Raw genomic sequence first — 16,524 nt, 5'->3', positions numbered from 1 at the left:
ACATTTCTTCCTTTCCATCATAATTGACATTTGTTCCAACAAAAAAAATAAAAAATAGTCATTAATATTAATATTATCAGCAAAAATGAACAATTGGTGACAATATAATGTTGCCACATATCTCCTTTCTGTGACATATGTTATCACATATCTTCTTTTTGTGACATATGTTGCCACATATATCCTTTCTGTTGGGGCACATGCAGATAATTCTGTGGTGTTTTTTACAACAGAGGTTATATATGTTGTCAGAGACACCACATTTCTTTCTTTCCATCATAATTGACATTTGTTCCAACAAAATAAAAATACTAATAATCATTAATATTAATATTATCAGCCAAAATGAACACTTCACCAATTGTTTTATATAACTTATCAACAAAAAGATAATTCACAGTGGTATACATAACCATCAATCTAATAAATGGTGGTAACCACAACATTTTCATCGAACTTTGCTTTTTTAGGTCTAGGCCTCTGTGGGTCTTCATTGTTACTAACATAGCCACTCTGAGCCTTTAAATCCCATAGTTTCATAGTAGTGGAGCATATCTCATGCGGAGGAATTGAAAACTAATTCCATAAGATGGTACTTGTAGTCCATCACTCAAAAACTCAGTGTATGCAACAACAAAAAGTCCACAATTTCTACATGGTACATCATCAATTAGAAAATATAATAACATCATATTTCAGTAGTGGTAAGACAAAACAATTAATGTGATACTTACAGACTATTGCTTGTTTGTTGGACAATACCAGTAATATGCCTGACTTCGAATGGGTGAGATTTGTTCTTTTCTTGGTAAGATTCAAGAATTGACCAGTTGGTTAGGTCTTCTTGATAAAAAAAAAAAATTCAAGGTATTTTGGCAACAATGTAGACAACTTTTGAATCTCAGAGCACAATTTTCTCTTAGTCCTAGATAAGGTGCCAAGGCAGTCCACTAGGTATACCAAACCTTTTGATAGTGTCAACAAATTTATTCTCATATTCAAAAATAACACTGGCATTATCAATGTATGTTTTGAAAAAAATTTAGTAGTGGTATATCGATATTTAGAATGACTCTGTTGCTTCGACGTCTTCTGTAAATAGTATAAAATGACATCCACATGTTGCACAGTTGCATCAACAAGTGCATTTTTGTATCAATTTATTTGAATTTAATCATCTTAATCAAAAGATAAAGGTGGGCATGGATTTACCTGATCAGTCTAGCACTTATTGGGTTGAGATATTACGTAAAACCAATCCTTCTTCTTTGAAAATGCAACTACAAAATCAAGTTGTTTGAACTCAAGATCCGATCAATTCGCTATGTAATGATCGTCCTTTTCTCTTCTGCAATTGTGTAATCATTATAAATAATTATTTAGTGGACAACAAGAAGAAATACTAATAATAGTTGAACGACTTTACTTTTTTGCATGATGCTTGTAAAGACCCTTGTTTATCCATTGCGAGAAGGATGATATTAGTTCAGTTGGACCCTCGCCGTCAATGTTAAAACCTTCAAATGGATATTGTTGCTTCACATCACAACTGACTACTTTGACTTTCTTCTCTTTCTTTTTCACTTTCTCCTTCTCTTTCTCTTGCTCCTTCTCCTTCTCCTCCTCCTCCTCCTCCTCCTCCTTCTCCTTCTCCTTCTCCTTGCCTTTTGGGTTTGAGTGTGATACTGGAGCAGTAGTCATTGATTTTTTTCTTTCACTAATTATAGATAGTAATTGGAAAATAGATTTTTTCAACCTCCTACACTTCAAAGGTTGAGAAATATTCTTGGATGTATAGACATCAATATTATAGGTCATTTCCTTAAAAATATCAGTGAGTTCTTTAACACGACTAATAAATTAATCATGTTGCTGCTCACATTCTTCGCATAGACAAAAATAGCATTTGATGTTAGAAGAGGAAGCAACACCAATAAAAGATTAAGTTGTTGTCATGGATGAAGCTTCTTGTATCATTTCATCTACAAGGTAAATAAAAAAGGTTGAGAGTTTACAATTGATTATAAAATAATAATGGGTAGCAATTTATACTTATGTTGACATAGATGAATATTATGTTGCCACAGATGTACCTTCTGTTGCCACAAATGAATCTTCTGTGGCCACACATAAATCTTCATGTGCCACAAATGAATCTTCTGTTACTACATATGACCATTTTGTTGCCCTAACACATAGGTGATATGTTCCAACATATGACAACTCTGTTGGAATATATATCAACATATCACTGAAATGTAGCAACATACGACCCATCTTTCAACAAATGAAATATATGTTGGACAACTGAACAAGACTATCTATATTTCTAAAATCATATGAACAAAATGGTCACAAAAAAACAACAAAAGCAACGAAAAATGAATTTTCACTTAATGTTAACAATACATATACATTTCCTCAAAATTAGGGCTTTTTTGGATTTGTTGATTTTCTTTCAAAAACAATAAATAATAGGTACCATTACACTATTATTCAATTTTCACATCTATAGAACAATTTATTGTTCATCAACCCAAGAAAAAAATTTAGTATTGTTCAAAAATTGTAAAATCTTTTAAAAAAATGACTTACCCATTTTAAGTTGAACACAATCTTCAGTCCAGAAAGAAGAGAGAGTCACGGCCGGAGATGAGGAGGAAGATAAGATAATGGGGGAGAATATTTGTTTTGATTGTCGGATTTTTGAATTTTCTAAGGAAGAAGAAGAAGAGAAGAGAGAATGTTGGGAGAAGAAGAAGAGAAAATTCTATTTTTTTTTAAATGGTTTGGATAGAATTATAAAAGTTGAAAAATGAAGTGTTTTTTTGTATTTTATGAAAGATTAGAAAGTTTTGAAAATATTAATCTAGTCCCAGATTTACTTAATTATATTTTAAAGTAGATTTGACCCTTTATTGATCAAAGTGTCACCAAAAACAAAACCCAAACTTAATTGACATTTTTCATTTAATTGTCTCCTAGAAACATCCATATGTCCTTTCTCTCTTTTCTTACTATCAACCTCAAGTCTTCACAGCGGATTGCACTTCAGGTTTGCCCAATTCTTCATTAATTTTTTCCTTCGGTTCATCTCAAGAACTTTATTCTTTATTCAAAATTCAGGTTTGCCCAATTCAAGATTTAGTGATAAAATGAAAAATATAGAAACATCCATATGTAGCCGCTTCTTCTTGCTTTCTTTGTTCAATTATCATTGTTTCTTGATTTGAGATTTTAAAAAGTGAAAACCTAAAATGAAGATAAAGTTTATTTTTATGTTCATGAAAAATCAAAATTAGAGTACATCCTTTACTTGAATAGAGATAAAAGTTTTTTTACCATGAAAAATCGAAATTAGAGTACATCATTTTGCTAATTTGTTGTTATTTGGTGGAATTTGTTGATGGAGCACGAGCTTAAAGAAAGATCGCCATCCTATTATAGTGTTGTTACTTCTTAGTGTTAATGTAGAACCAACAGAATATAAGAAGTTAGTTAGCAAGGGAATGATGGAGTTTACATTTTGTCCTAATCGTATTCTAATTATGAGAATAGTTTTGTTGTTTGTTTGGATTTGGTTGATAAATAAATTAGAGTACATCATTTTGCTTTAGCCTTATAGAACCATCTAGACAAGTCATCAACTATCTTATGTATGCACTTCCTCCATAGCAGTGTACAAATTTTACTCAACTATCATCGGGTCTATTCTGGTGATGTTGGCAATTCTTTTGAATTTCAGTATTCGTTAAATACAACCTGCTATTCCAGAGTACCTTTTTTTCTCAATCTCCCCCTTCAAGCTCTTTTCATCTTCTCTGTCTCCGATTTCAGGTATGATTCTCTCATTTTCCTAGAATCTTCTGGGTATTTTAGTTCTCTTAAAAATTCGCAATTTCATGACTGCATTTCTTCTTCTTCTTGTCCTATTGTGACAATATTATGCGAACATCATAATGAAAAAGTTGAACTTTTGATTCCATCTCCCGTCAATTTTTTCCATTCCCGATTTCAGTATTGTTTGACTAATGCGGAATCATCTTAATAGAGAGAGAATTCAATTATGCTTTGTTCTCTATTCTGATACAATAAGAAAGAAATTTGGCACACAGAGTTCTTGATTGAGCTCATTCTAAGTCTCGGCTGAGAACTTTGATTGTGTGCATTTACAGTCCATCAATAATGAAGTATTTGTAATATAACCTGTAAGTTTCAACATCTGCATAGAAACATATAAGTGAGGAACTGTTCATTGAAAACTTTGATCATATTTTGCATTAGTCAATTAGTTTAATTTTTTTGCAAACTATTTGATTATTATTGTGAATTTCTGGAAGCTGAATGAATAATGAATTACATATTCTTGGTTTGTGATCTCTTTGATATGATCAATTGATAATATGGGTGCAATAGGGGCTGTGCATATTTCGGGTAAAACCAATAAATCCAATCGAAACAAGTATAGTTGGTTTACCGCTTTCGCGTTTTTAGTTGAACGATATTGTTTAGTGTTATTTGACTTTTGGATTATTGATTTGGGACTCATTTTGTCCAATTTTCCTAATGGTTTAACCAACAACTAATACATAAACTTTTTGCTCTTTGAGTATCTACTTATTAATCCTTCTTGACCTTTTGTGTCATCTAGCCATGAATGGACATATTTTATTTTGTTCACTTGTGCTTCTTCTCATATATGCTTAAGAGATTTGTTTGTTGCTATTTTTAAGTTGGTCACCTCAAAACTTAATTATTATTTTCATCCATATTTTTATGTTTTTCCTACTCTTCTTCTGACAATTTGTTGCTTTGGTTTCTTTGTGGCTACATGCATATTTAATGTGAATGCATCAGCCCATTGTTTGGAGAAGCTGTATCTCTGTCAATAGCATCGGAAAAGTACCGTTCTAAATAATAATACATATATATTTCTGATTCTTAATGAAAGCAACAATCTTCAAAGCTAGTGAAAGAAAAAAATGTCATGCAAAGCACAAGAGCTTAGTTGGACAACTCCAGTAAATAATTTAGTACTCATCGCAAGAGCTTAGTTGAAAACTCAAGTAAATAACTTTCGTCACTAGACACGCAATATATTGAGAATGCAAAAAAATAGAAACTTTGTGAGATTGCAGAAAATCAGAAACCATGTTAGAATGTACACACGTGACTTCAGAAAATAAATCAAGATCCCAATAGTAATATTCAATTGTAATCAATCTGGTGCATTTACGTGTTATCTGCAATTACAGGAAACTGATGGCACAAGGCATAAATGGAAGGATTCTAAGATGAAGAAACTAAAATTACTAGCTGAAGTTTGGTAAGTATCATTTATATATATAATAGTTGCACATATAATGGCATTTATGTAGAAAGCATTATTGTTAGTGTTAACTTTTTTCCTGTTGCTTTAGGTGTTTTCTTTGACTTTTGATACTTTGGTTGATTGTGGTGTAGTATATTGCAAGTCTCACATAAGCACACGTACTGTCATGAGAAGCATGTTATTCATAGGGATATAAAGCCGGAAAATCTGTTACTTGATCATGAAGTAACATCTTGATAAGTACTAACTGCCTTCCTTTGCCACATCTGGTAAGTTTTATTAGCACCATTTGACAGAAGCAAGAAAAATGAACACACTAGACACACAATGTAGTTTTTCGACAAACCAAGGAGTGTCAATATGTAATATATATATATATATATATACACACAAAACAAATACTTTTACCTAGACACACAATGTAATTTTTTGACAAAGGGGTGTCGATCAACATACACCTCAGATATATGTGGTTCCGCTACTGAGTGCAAGGTGGCTCCAACACGGACAATGGAGTAACACTTTGAAATATTCGCTCATATGTTCCAACTCTGCAGGCATTTAGATTTCTCCTAAGAATGATATTACTTGAGTTATTGCTTCTCCTCTGAGTTGCATTCCTATCCTATCCCCGCCTATTCAATAATGAGAGAGTGATCAGACCAATTAGGTGTCTAGCAGTTGGATATGTAGGACGAGCATTGTAAAACTTTGAGGTCGATTAGACCTATGCTAAAAAAATAGTTGAACAGAAATTCCTTTATATACTTTGATAAGCAATGTTGCTAGTTTGGAAGGATTTGAGGATTTCAGGTGTAGCTATATTGAAGTTATTCATTTGTCAACAATGACTTTATTTGCTAAAACTTCTAAACTTCCAATTTCTTTTTATCATCTGATTGGTTTTATTAGAAGCAACAAGTAAGTGTCGGCATCCCTTTAATATTTTTCCTTAATTTCTTTTGCCTTCCCCTAAATATTAGTCTTTATCATACTTGGATCTATAGTTATTAACAATTTCATGATTATATTCTTGAATTTTACGGTGGTTGACTTCATAAAAAATAAGGTGCAAGCTAGATATATGTCACGACCCGATTTCTCAAGTCATGATGGCACCTACTATAACCCACCAGTAGGTAAGCCAACCTGTAACTCGGAACAACAAGTAATGGGTCTGAGGGTAGAAACTAAATAAGAGGAGACAAATAACAATATAAACAGGCGGAAGCAAACCAAAAAAACATATATACAAATAAAGATCCCTCCCAGAACCTGGAAGTCACTAGTACAGAGCTACTAACAAAATGAGTACAAGTCCCAAAATGGACAACAGAGACTGGACTGTCTCGAAAGGTAAAAGACAAGTCTATATATACAGATGGAGACTGAAATAGTACAAAACGTCGTGTGCTCACTCCCGTCTCCGGATCAGTCTGCTCCAAGCTCGATCAACGCTGGCTGCTAGTGCCCGGACCTGCATTACGAAATAGATGCAGAGCGTAGCATGAGTACCAAAACAACAGGTACCCAGTAGGCATCATAGGCCGACTGAACTTGAAAAGTAAAGGCAATATGAAAAGAAGGAATAATACAAACCGAGGGTCAAGAACTAAAATCTAACTAACAATGAAATGCACACGAGTGTACAAAGAACTAACTAAAGTAATCTATAAGCTAACTACACCTAATTGGACCCCCATAAGCCCAGAAGGTACACTCGTGCGCAAGTTAAATAAAAACCCGAACGGACCCCCATAAGCCCGACGAGTACACAGAATAACTATAATTAAAAAGAATTGCATATACGAACCCAAGAACGAAGAACATCGAACCAGAACCTCAACCCTAATTAGTAGAATCTGACAGTACGGAGGCCGGACCTCGAACCGGATGCTCACAAGAAATACCCAAGTAACCAATCACAAGTAACAAGTATAAGAGGCCGGAACTCTAACCGGATGCTCTATATAAGTATCTGGGCAATAGAGGCCGGACCTTAAACCGGCTGCTCTATATAAGTATCTGGGCAATAGAGGCCGGACCTTAAACCGGATGCTCTATATAAGTATCTGGGCAATAGAGGCCGGACCTTAAACCGGATGCTCTATATAAGTATCTGGGCAATAGAGGCCGGACCTTAAACCGGATGCTCTATATAAGTATCTGGGTAATAGAGGCCGGACCTTAAACCGGATGCTTTATAAAGGTGCCAATGTAGCTGCTGAAAGAGTCCCAATCGATCCATACTCATAAATGTCCGTGAAACGCCGTCCACACATAGCCAATCAATGTAAGTCCTTGGAACCAAATCGAAAACCAAATTCAAATCGCGAAGTAGAATTAGTGTCGCCGACGTAACTCGTGAAGCCGTAACATCGGGGAAAAATAAGGATAACTATAGTCGGAGAAAGAGTATCGCCTAACTAAGGCCCAAACTATCAGACTCAAGTCTGCTACACCAGTCTACAGGGATCTAAGCCGACCGAGCGACGTCGGGGCAAAACTAAGGCCTATTGGATCCGAATAATGTATTTCTAAGGCAAGCCCTAGTCAAACCTAAACTAAGGCCCAACATTCTTCAAATAAACAATAATTAAGCATGCAAGCACTCCACATAGCGAGGAGGGTCCGTTAATAATACAAAGCATGCTCACAGTTACCCGGTAATTCCCGAAATAGATCGAAAACATGATTTCTTAATACCTATGCAAGATTCAATAACTACCCAACCAAAATCCCAACTAATCAACATGCATTCACATTCTCGGGCTCAATCTAAGAGAAGGAAAACCGTAGCCTACCTGTAGGCCGATCACACGTGCTTCAAAATCACTCATTCGGAGCTTTCCCTTTCCGAACGTCCTCGAAACGCTGCCCCGCTATCAAAAATAGAGTCACAACGTTAATACGGTCGTTTAGACACCAAAATCACAACAAACGGAGACGGGTCAATTTTGGAGTCAAAACGGGAATCGTGGGACCCGCGCAGGAAAATTCCGAAATTAACCCCAAAAGTGGATCCTAACCAGTTCCCCCAGCTCATTTCCCATAATGGGACACAATTCGGGGCTCGGGAACAACACAATAGCAACAAGCAACTAAAACCCAAATTTTCTCAAAAGAATAGAAATGGGACAGCAGCTAATTCAGCGTTTTTACCAAAAACGGGCGATCTACAGTAAAATCTAACAACACCACAATGTTCTCCTCGAAAAACCACTCAAGATAGCCTCAAAAATCACCAAAATCGGATCTAAAATGGCTAAGAAAACAAGTCTAAAAAATTTCCAAAATTAAGCCCACAAAAGGGGTCTGGCAGCAGGTGTTATTCGAAAATTACCTCAAACGGGGACTCCAAATCACTATCCGAGCTCACCAACACGTTGTCCTCGAAAAATCTCACAACTTAGCCTTTTGGATCACCTAAATCGGTTGAGAGATGAGAGAGAGATGAGGGTTTGAAATTTGGGAAAATTGGCTGATTTTCTGCAATTTCCCAAAACTTAAAATTCCGACGGGGTGCTCCGAACTCGTTCGAAACCCCGTACACGCAAACGAGATATGCAACCATACCAAATTCGATATTCCAGACTCAACGGCGCAGTCAAAATTTCCATCAGAGGTCATTTCGATAAAAAGTGGGTCCCACTTCCAATAGCCATTTTAAGTCAAAATCCACAAAAGGGCTCGGATAGATATCGAAAACCTCCAGACACAAAAGAAGGGTCAATCTAGACCAAACTCGACATTCCGGAGCTAACCACACTGACGGAATTCTCATCCGAGCGCGTTTACTCAGAATGTTGACCAAAGTCAAACCTAGGGTTAAACTTAAAGTTAAAACGCCTAATCGCACCGACTCACACTGAAAACCTCGGGAGTCATGACGACCATGCTACTAGCTCAAAATGACCCTTCCGGAGCTGATGGAATCGTCAGAATTGGATTTCGATGTCATCTTCTCGAACTTTTGATCGAAAATGATCGTTCAAGGTTCATAAGCTCCAAAACACAAAAACTCACACCAAGACCAAACGAACGACCAGGTGACCGAACTATCAGTCCCAGCAAGTCATAAATGACTTGGGGTCGCTATAGGAACGCTCTAAATGACACACAGAAGGCAAGACATAGAAATGACCAAGAGGGTCATTACAATATAGTTCATGTGATTCGACGCTTTGACAAATTGCAAATCATCTGATCATTGCATGACATGATAGGATACTTTTTTTTTTTAAATGACAAGGAAAATCCGCAGTCGCTACCCTTTGGGTGTGCACAGGGTAAAACCCTCGCTCCTAAGCAATGTCTCGCAAACCACACAGGAGAGGTAACTCATACTAGGCAAGCCTGGTGCGATGAGCTCGACCCAGAAGGCAAACCCCTTGCTTTCGCTGGAAAGGGGTTTCGAACTTGAGACTACAAGATGGAAATCCCAAGCCCTAACCATTGGGCCATCCGAAGTATCAAAAGGTGAGCGATTAGATCTTCATAAGGTAATTTTACTAAACCGAGTATCATATTTTTTATTCCAATCAAATTTGAAGATTTTGCCTGGACATCATGGAAGTGGAACATTTAAAAGTATTCTTGGTATTATATTAGTGCTTTGGTGTTATAGTAGAGAGACAAAGAGTACCGATTGAAGAACTATAGTTGCGTACATTATTTCTACCTCACCGGTAAGTTACTCATTCATTTTTTTTCATGCTTTTAAGCTGACATTCAATTTCTCCATTTCTTATATTTTATAAATTCACTCATTCTTGAAAAATAAATGTATAGCACTTCACGTGTTTGTTTGTACTTTGCGAGATTTCATATCGGGGAATTGCTGATAATTTCCTATTCTAGATATATTATGTGACGAGGAAGAATGAGGTAGGCTAAACGAAGAAACAATCTCCTATACTTATGTTCATACTTTTTTTTAGAAAGAAGATAGAGAAAGACTAATCACAAGACTGTAATTGCATTATATTGTAAATCTGCAATAGTGTCTAATTAAATAGATTACTATGTTTATTTTTATTTTGAATAGTAGAACATATGAAGAGTTGTCTTTACAATTTATATAATGTAAATAATTTGAAGCTGTTGTAGATATAAAGAATTGAATGTGTCATTTTGTAACCAGGCAGCATCATTAATTTTGCACAACTTGTAAAACGTTGTCGTTAAATGCATGTAAATAATAAGATTGTAGATTTTGTACATTGTGGAGTTAAATTTTGAAAGGATAAAGTATATATAATGTGAAGTTTATGGTGCTAGGTAAAATTTTGTATTCTGAAGGACACAATCCTGCAACAAACCTCAAACCTATCCAATATATAACCAATTTAAGAACAACTTGAAAGTAGATGGTTAGCAGAAGAGCAGGTTCAAAATTCGCAATTGGCATTTCACTATATATGTCCTTTATAATAAGTGTTCCAGCATGACAGTAGCAATATAAAGATGTGCTTGGTGATGCATTTCTAAAATCTTACTACTCTCACTGACGAAAAGGACTGTAAAATAGTTAACTACTTATGGAGTTATGGTGATATATAATTTGATTTATGATGATACAACAACTTCAAAAGCATGTTTGAAAAATTCAAGAGTTATTAGGGTTTTTTAAAATTTATTCTATAGCTAGGTTGTGGGAAGTTTTTGAAGCTACGGCAAATGGTTTTTTATTCAGTAATTTACTTAGTTGAATCCAAAATATGGTCAATGTTTTGATGACTTGCAGGTGAAGAAGCTTTACTTTCAAATCAAATGTCAAATAGTAACAAGTAGTTTATAAATGTCTTGTAGTATTAGATTAACGGGAGAATTTTGTATTATTATTTTGTTCTAGCAATGTATCTTGTCTCTTCTCTTCCAAAGTAGATGCTTCCATGAGTTTATAAAAGTGCGCTCCTCGGTAAAAAAAAAAAGTACATTCTATAGTTCTTTTGACATTATAGCACTACTATAGTCCTTGGGTTGAGGGCTATTTGAAACAATCTCTATATATCAGCTAGGTAGGGGTAGGGAATGCGTACACTCGACCCTCTTTCAACCCCACTTGTAGGATTATACTAGGTATGTTATTGATGTTGTTGTATAACTTGAAGTTGATTGGTGTTTATCTGCATTTTGAAGGCGGGTTATTCAAGCTTCTAATACATTGTTTTGTGATGATATTGTGGAGGCTAACAATCTAACTAGCTAGGGACTATCCTATATATTACTCAAAACTAATGAAACATGATTGGTGTGTATATTCAACATATTGAGATGTAAATATATTTTTTATGTTCTAAGGTGCCAAACAACTTGATACAATCCATCAGTTGGTACTTCAAACCTATCGTACAAATTAAGTCTTTTTGCCTAATGCTTCTTGTTTTGATCTTGAATTGAGAGGATTGTTTTACCAACTGTATGAGTTCTCATTCATTTTGCAGATAATTTTAGATGTGTAGTATTTGAAAACCATTGCTGATAGACTTCCCATTTTACCCATTTATATTGCATAGTATGGAGATTTTGAAGGCTGAAAAGTGAGATTTTCCGTCAATGAAGTCGATTTTGGTTGGTGAAGACTTTTATATTAGCTCTATCAAGACTCAAGAGGCGAACATGTCAATGCAATTGAAACATAAGCTCAGGCACACTCCGCAAAAACATTCTCTCTCCTAAGACCCCCCTTTTTTTGACCACGTTCCGGTGGCAGCTTGCCGGAAACAGCCAACTTTCTTTCTCTCCTTGAGCTATTTGCTTCTGATTTAGCTATCCCCTTGCCTTTTCTTCACTTCTAAACCAGTACGGTGGTGATTCGCTATTCTAGCAATGGACAAGAATAGGATTTATTTCAATGCCGATTTTAAATCTTTAGACATTACGAGATGGAGCTCCGGAAACTCAACCTGGTACGAATGGATAGAAAGGAGTTGCAGACTTATGAGGAGAACCTCCATAAGCAGTAAGATCATGGAGTGGATTTGCTTCACACTCAAAGAAGCTTCTAACGACCAGAAGAAGGTAGCGAGGATATGGAAAATTACAGAGAAAGATGCTGAACATTTTAGTACAAGGAAACAAAATGAGTATGGAAGATTTATGAGCATTCTGTCACTAAATAGAGAAGGAAGATCAATCTTGATTTTATCAGAAACTGCCTTAAATGCAGGTTGGTGTGATATTGCATTTAAGATAGAGAACTTCATTAATGCCCCCAAAAGGCAAGAGATTGTAGGCCCTTCAAGATTGACAGAAACCAACTACCCTTATGCTAAAGTTGTACAAGAAAGTAAATGGCCTTCTAAGACCATTCGCGAAGCAGAGGTGAGAAGCAAGAAGGGTAGAATAGAAATAGATGAAATTTCAGACCCTCAAGGGAAAGGACTACTGAATAGATGTTTGGTTGGTAGTATAGAACATGATTGCAAAGAAAAACCTACATTGGCGGATATAAGGAAGTGGTCCAACCTAGCCTGGAAAAACACCTTTGGGGTCAATATATGAGATGTATGATGATAGATTTTTATTCGAATTTCCCAACAAACATATGGCTAAACAAGTTTTGAAAGGTCAAAGGAGCTGGAGGATTATGAAATTCAATCTTGTAAGGTGGTCACTGACAGTAGGATACACATCGAAATCCATTATTGAGAAAGAAAAATGGATTAGAGTAGTCGGGGTTCCACTACATCTCTGGTCTCACAAGGTCTTTTACGAAATTGGTCAAATCTGCGGGGGTTGGGTAGCCACAGAAGAGGAGACAGAAATCAGGAACCATTTGAAGTGGGCAAGAATTCTAGTGGCTAACGACGGGAGAAGTGTGCCAAATGAAGTCTCGATAATCCACAATGGCATCACTTTCGTTATCATGATTTGGGTTGAAAACAAACCTAGATTTGAATTTATGTCGGAGTTGCACAATGCAGTCATTGGAGAAGATGACACAAGTAATTACCAGTCCATGAGTTTACCCAAAAGACAAAGAAAGAGATTGTCTGTGGTAAAAGTCTGACTGTTCAGAAATCCCACCTACTTGAGGATTTGAGTGTTAGAGATCACATAGGGGACTCACTTTATACAGCTGGATCCAGTGGTCCCATTGAAACACATGAGGAGCACATGCTGAATTTAAATGACTTAAATTTTTTGGGCCAATTCCAGAAGTCCAAAGAAACTTCTTCATTTAATTTAAAAGATGGGTCTGATCTTGCAGCCAAGTAATAAGTAATGACATAACACTTTAGCCAAGTGCTTGTCAAACAGAAGTTTTAATTGAGGCTATCTATGACTCCTTCCAACAAAGCTTTGATCGAGCAACCATGCAAAGTACAATGGACAAGGAGGCTCCATCAGATAATGTCGAAACCATTAGAAAGGAGGTCGGGGAAGAAGATTCTACCAACGTTTTGGTAGAATTAAGAAATCAGGGAAACTCGAGGGAGAAGGTATCTCGAGAGGAAGGTGACAAGAATCACATCGTGGTGCACAACACAACAGAAACAGAGGAAAATTGGGACATTGAAGATGCATAACCATTGAGTGTTCAACCTCAGTTGTTTATTAAAGAGAGATAAGGAAACCTCACTGTGGGTGAGACAACACTTGTTGAAATTAGGCAAATTGTTGGGGGCAGATTTCCAGGGACATGAGCAAGAAGCAATGGAACTACTATTACAAGTCGACAGTTGTAGAATTGCAAGAGGAATGGAGTCAGATGCAATGTGCAGGAAAACAAGATTCAAAGGGGAGCAGGAATTAAAGAGTTTAGTAGCTTTTGATGTGAAATTCAAAAGCGGTGGGGAAAGAATTAAGGGAAGAAACAGTTTACAATCTGTATGATGCAAATTAAACTAGTTTCATGGAATGTGAGGGGATTAAATTGCAAGGACAAAAGAAGATTAGTCAAGAGTATGTTGGCTAGTTGGAATGCAGACATCATATGCATTCAAGAAACAAAATTAGAGGGGAACATAACAGAAATAGCTAAACAATTGTGGGGTGGTAGATGGGTTGATTTTACTTGTTTGGAGGCTAGTGGGACAAGAGGGGGGGAATTGATGTTGTGGGATAGCAGGGTATGGAAGGGAGAGATTCTAGAAATAGGATCATACACTTTCACTTGCAAGTTTGAAGCTCAACTCCAAAATTTCTTATGTCATGTTACAGGAGTTTATGCTCCAAATTGTTATATAGAAAGAAGATTAGTTTGGGAGGAAATACGGTCGGTTAGGGGACTTATAGAAGGGTCATGGGCACTCTGTGGGGATTTTAATGTATGCAGATACATTTCTGAAAAAAGAAACTACACTAGAAGAACAAAAGGAATGAAGGAGTTCTCAGATTTTATTGAAGATATGATGTCTTTGTTCCTTGCCAACTTATATGATGTCTTTGTTCCCTATACCAGCAAAAATCATTAGTAGGCTAGGCAGAATCAGGAAGAAGTTTTTGTGGCAAGGAAATAAAGACAGGAAAAACTACCACTTGGTCAAATGGGAATCTCTGATAATTTACAAAAAGTTTGAAGGTTTGGGGATAAAAAATCTGGATACTCATAGTAAGGCACTCAAAATGAAATGGCTATGGAAGTATGCCAATGATAAAGAGACATTATGGGGAAGAGTCATAGAAGCTAAGTATGAGGAGGAAGACAGATGGATGGCTAAGGAAATTACAACTCCTTATGGAGTTAACTTATGGAGATCCATCAGAGATCTCTGGAATGAACTAAAGTGCTTCTTCAAGATCAAGGTGAACAATGGGGCTAAAACTAGGTTCTGGAAAGATTAATGGCATGAAGAAGACAACTTAGAAAGGTTATTTCCAAATATCTACTCATTAGTACTACACCAACAGAGTACCATGACAGAATTATGGACAACAGAGGGATGGAGATTGAACTTCAGAAGACAATTCAATGATTGGGAAATACCAAGAATGGCAGATTTCATCAACAAGATTGAGCAATTCAGTGGGTTGGGAACAGATGAAGATCAACTATAGTGGAAGGGAGATAAGAAAGGCACATGCAAAGTGAGCATAGCGTACAGGAAAATGAACCACAACCAACAACCAAACACTTGACCATGGAAGAACATTTGGAAAACCAAAATACCATATAAAGTGACATGCTTTGTGTGGCTTTTGACAAAAGAGGCAGTGCTTACCCAAGAGAACCTAATGAAAAGAGGGATAGTTTTAAGCCCCAAGTGCTTCTTGTGTAGGGAGCAGGCAGAAACTGTGAATCATCTATTCCTACATTGTAGATTCACAGGACAACTATGGAGATTGTTTTTGAACCTCAGAGGAATAGCATGGAGCATGCCTGGGAAAATTACAGATGCCTTAATAAGCTGGGAACAAGCTGGATTGTTGGCCAAGAATAGAGGCAGGTGGAGGATAGTCCCAGCAAGCATTTGGTGGACAATATGGAAGGAGAGGAATTCTAGGTGTTTTGAGAGCATAAAGAACAGTATGCAACAAATTAAGCTCAATTGCATCTTGCTACTGTGTTTTTGGTGTAATCAGTTACTTTTAAATGATCCTGTCTCTACCATTGATGTTTTAGATTCATTATAGACATAGGATCATAGAATCATAGATGTAGGTAGTACTTTGTAAATATAGGACTGCTACAACTCTTGTAAGATTCAGATTCTAACATATATAGAAAAAGTTATCAGTTTCAAAAAAAAAGAAACATGTCTCAAGTATAACATAAATACAGTCAATCTGTAGTTATCTGCAATTTTCCTTGTGCTAAACTTGTAAACCATATCAAAATTGTCAATTTGAAGGAATGAAAATCTAGATTGCATTTGATGTTTAAGCCATTGACTTCCATGTTGGGCCCGTGCAAAGCACGGGCATACATATCTAGTATAGATATAAAAATTATGAGGTTGTGTTTGAGAGGATGCGGTGGATCTAACTATTATTTTGAACAAAAAAATATGTTTAAAATTTCTTTTTAGTATTTCGTGTCAAATTTAATTTATTTTTATTTATTAATTTTAATAGAAACTAATTATTCATCAAAATTTTAAAAAGAACCTCATGATAAACAAGGCTTAGAACTTCAAAAGAACCTCGTGATAAAGAAGACTTAGACCTTCAAAAGGAACCTATAGCACTGATTATTTGTAGGTGATGGTTGTGTAATGATTGTATCTGCACTTTACTACCATAAA

The 16,524-nt window shown here is 36.0% G+C and overlaps 1 long non-coding RNA gene across 2 annotated transcripts; it reads left to right on the top strand.

Annotated features, from left to right (window-relative positions):
• The first annotated feature begins 2,935 nt into the window (after positions 1 to 2,935).
• Positions 2,936 to 9,574, top strand: LOC125844711 (uncharacterized). 2 transcript variants are annotated; one of them, XR_007444166.1, is made up of 4 exons: positions 2,936 to 3,055; positions 5,256 to 5,326; positions 5,421 to 6,418; positions 9,499 to 9,574. It is a non-coding gene; the product is annotated as an uncharacterized LOC125844711 (long non-coding RNA). The 2 variants fall into 2 exon arrangements; XR_007444165.1 differs by having other exon boundaries at positions 5,256 to 6,418.
• The last annotated feature ends 6,950 nt before the right edge of the window (positions 9,575 to 16,524 follow it).

Source organism: Solanum stenotomum, chromosome 11, assembly GCF_019186545.1.
Source record: "Solanum stenotomum isolate F172 chromosome 11, ASM1918654v1, whole genome shotgun sequence".
NCBI classification, from domain to species: Eukaryota; Viridiplantae; Streptophyta; class Magnoliopsida; order Solanales; family Solanaceae; genus Solanum; species Solanum stenotomum.
The sequence above is the reverse complement of the archived record's forward strand: the minus strand, read 5'-3'. Positions and strand labels throughout refer to the sequence as shown.